Below are 4,027 nucleotides of genomic sequence, written 5' to 3' on the forward strand. Positions count from 1 at the left end.
GAAGCTGGCAGAAATGAGGCTGATAACCATGATGAAACGGATAATATGAAAATATACATGAAGAAAATAGTGAAACTACACATTCCAGGCCTCCGAGCATAAAAAACATGTTAAAACATCTACACAGCAACGAAACTACTTGTCCTCCTTTCTCCTGTCCCACCCACAGCAAGCACAGGAGATAGACGTTGTCCCTGTTGAAACTTCCCCGAGCAGCTTCAACACATTGGATGGCTGCAAGGTAGACCATCATTATAACCGTTACCTCTTTCTGTCTATTACTCGACTCAATGCTGCTTTATTGTTGTTTGTCAATGGTTGCTCACAATGTTGTAAAGAGCATTCATAATTTCTGTCTGAAATGAAAAGTGCTCTACAAATGTATTAATTATTTCTTATTATTTATTATTGATTTTAGTGCTATATCTATTAACATACTGTTCTCTGTTGATGAAGTGGTATATACAGTGTGAAGTCGGAAGTTTACATACCCTCAGGACAGGAATTACAAAATAGTTTTTACCAACATCCCACAAATTTCTTTGTTAACAAAACTTCAAGTTTTGCAAGTCGGTTAAGACATCTACTTTGTGCCATGACACAAGTAATTTTTTCCAAAAATTTTATAGACACGATTATTTCACTTATAATTCACTATCACAATTCCATGGGTCAAAGGTTTACATACACTAAATTGACTGTGCCTTTAAACAGCTTAAAATTCCCACAAATGATGTCATGGCTTAGAAGCTTCTGATAGGCTAATACATAATTTGAGTCAATTGGATTGTACTGTGGATGTATTTCATGTCTCCCTTCAAACTCAATGCCTCTTTGCTTGACATCATGGGACAATCAATAGAAATCAGCCAAGACCTCAAGAAAAAAAATTGTAGACCCCACAAGTCTGGTTCATCCTTGGAGCAATTTCCAAATGCCTAAAGTACCACATTCATCTGAACACAATAGTACGCAATATTAAACACCATGGGACACTCAGCCGTCATACGCCTCAGAGAAGGAGACACCTTCTGTCTCCTAGAGATGAACGTATTTGGTGCGAAAAGTTAAAATCAATCCCAGAACAACAGCAAGGACCTTGTGAAGATGCTGAGGAAACGGGTACAAAAGTATCTATATCCACAGCAAAATAAGTCCTGTATTGACATAACCTGAAAGCCGCTCAACAAGGAAGAAGCCACTGCTCCAAACCCCATAAAAAAGCCAGACTGCGGTTTGCAACTGCCACATGGGGACAAAGATTGTACTTTTTGGAGAAATGTCTCTGGTCTGATGAAACAGAAATAGAACTTGTTTGGCCATAAAACCATCGTTATGTTTGGAGAAAAAGAGAGCGTCTTGCAAGCCAAAGAACACACATCCCAACTGACGTGGGGGTGCAGCATCATGTTGTGGCGCACGTGCGCATATGTTGTGGAGCAGGTGCAGCATCATGTTGTGGGGTGGCAGCAGCATGTGTGGTGGGTATTTGCTGCAGGAGGGACTCGGCACACTTCACAAATAGGTGGCATCATGAGGCAGGGAATGTGTCGTATAATTGAAGCAACATCTCAAGACATCAGTCGTAAGTTAAAGCTTGGTCGCAAATGTGTCCTTCCAAATGCACAATATTTGTGGGCAGAACTCGGAAAAGCATGTGCGCGCAAGCGGAGTCCTACAAACATGACTCAGTTACACCACGCTCTGTCAGATGAAATGGGCCAAAATACCCCAACTTATTTGGGAAGCTTGTGGAAGGCTACTGAAACATTTGACCTAAGTTAACAATTAAAGGCAATGCTACCAAAATACTAATTGCGAGTGTTCATGTAACACTTCGACCATGGGAATGTGATAGAAGATCACCAACTTATATTTTAAGCACTAAGAGAAATGTCTATCCTCCTAAACAAGGAATTTTTTCACTAGGATTTAAAATCGTCCACAGGGGAATTCTCCAACTGACAGTTTAAATGGAACTCTACCCCAAACTGATATAGTAAAACTTCTGACTCTCAACTGTACATGTATATTTACTGAACTTCAGTTACTGTCAGTACATACCCTGTGAATGAAAATGCGGACACAAAAACTACTATTACAAAATGTCCTTCACAGACGGTGCCCCAGCAAGCAGGAGGTTGCGAGTATAACTTCAGAGAGCAAGCGAAGCGTCGAAGTAGCCCAAGATGTACGCCACACCACAGCCGAAGACTACTGTTCAACAAGATCGAGATCCTTCCTCATGTACCGAGACATGAACAACCACACACACCACCCTTCTCTGTGACTCTGTTACTTTAGAATCCTATCCCCTCGACTGTCATAGGCTGCGTTTACAGTGACGTCTCCACATAACACTTCAAATATCTGCATCATTTCTAAAACGTTATTGCTGACCATTTGTTACATCGGAGGGTTCATATAACTAATTAAGGCGTCAAGCTTACCTTAAGGCGTTAGACGCAGATGTAGCCTACTCTTAAGAGCAACGAATGACGTAGCACTAGTGTATAAGCAGGTTATACGCACCATCCAGTGGATTAGAGCAGTAGACCTAGTGGTTAAGGCAGCTGTAGACCTAGTGCGTCCTAGAGGCAGCCGTTAGCCTAGTGTTAGAAGCAGTGTAACCTACTGCCGTTAGCAGGCAGCGGTTGTAGCACCTACAGTGTATAAAGGCAGCGGACCTAGTGCGTTAGAGGCAGCTAAGACGCCTCATGCCGTCTAACCACGCTGTAGCGAGCCTATAGATTAAGCCAGTGTTATACCCCTATGTTCTAGAAGCACGTTAGGCCTCAATGTTAAAGGCAGTGTAGCCCATGTAGTATGCAAGGTGTAGCCCTAGTGGGTAGAGGGCAGTTTACATAGCCTAAGTGGTTAGAGCAAGTGAGCCTAATTAGTATAGAAGCAGTTAGACCCCTAGTGGTTTAACTGGGAGTAGCCTAGTGGTTAGAGGCAGGTGTAGCCTAGTGGTTAGAGGGGCGGCAGGTGTAGCCTAAAGGTTACTGGATGGAATCTCAGAGCTGACAAGGTAAGAAATCTGTCGTTCTGCCCCCTGAACAAAGCAGTTAACCCACTGTTCCCCGGTAGGCCGTCATTGTAAATAAGAATTTGTTCTTAACTGACTTGCCTAATTAAATAAATAAAAATATATATTGCTTGAGTGTTAAAGCACTGGATCAATGAGAAGGCACTTTTCTGCCACAAATAGTCTATCTCACATAATTACTGGTCTTCTGGACATTTTGTTGCAATGGACTTAGATTTTTAACCATAAAACGAACACATGCAACTGAGTTGTAGCTGTTGTGTCATCTCTCTCCCACTCTCCTGTTACACATCTCTAACACTGTTCTAATGCGGTTTTAAACCCCGGTAGTTTTCCTGTATATATTTACTCTCTCGCTAACCCAGTGATCTGACTGTAGAACTCTGTGTGTCTCGTCAGAGGGCGGAGGCCAGGCTGGCTGACCTCCGTGCCTGTCTGTTGGACCTCAACTCCCTGAGCCAAGCTGTAGCAGAGTATTTCTGTGAAGACCCGGCCACGTTTCAACTGGAGGTTTGCTGCTCCATATTCCACTCGTTCTGTGAACGCTTCAACAGGGCCGTTCAGGTGAGACTGGACGGAACACAATAGGTTTGGAAAATTATTCTTAACCTTTCCCACAATGCTATTTTCTCTCCCCCCTCCCCTAGAAATCCCGGTTGGAGGATTCCTGCTCATTCCTTTGTGAATCCAGGAGTCTTCCAACCAGGATTTCTGGGAAAGTGGGGAACGTTAACTTGGCTTTTTGTATTCATTTGTTTTGATAGTTCTACTGATATCGATTAGTGTTGGGAAAGCGCAAGAAAGGAATTTCACTGTACATGTGACAATACAACTTGAAATGTTGCTACCCTACGTGACGTGTTAACACATGATGAAGAAGAATCTGGGACAGTCTGAATTTCCTAAAGAATACAGTGTTCTTCACAGTGACAGGCAATGCTCACTGTCCATCTGTCCACATTTAGTAGAATATTGGGT

The sequence above is a fragment of the Salvelinus sp. IW2-2015 genome, unplaced genomic scaffold (genome assembly GCF_002910315.2).
Source record: "Salvelinus sp. IW2-2015 unplaced genomic scaffold, ASM291031v2 Un_scaffold3330, whole genome shotgun sequence".
Taxonomy (NCBI): domain Eukaryota; kingdom Metazoa; phylum Chordata; class Actinopteri; order Salmoniformes; family Salmonidae; genus Salvelinus; species Salvelinus sp. IW2-2015.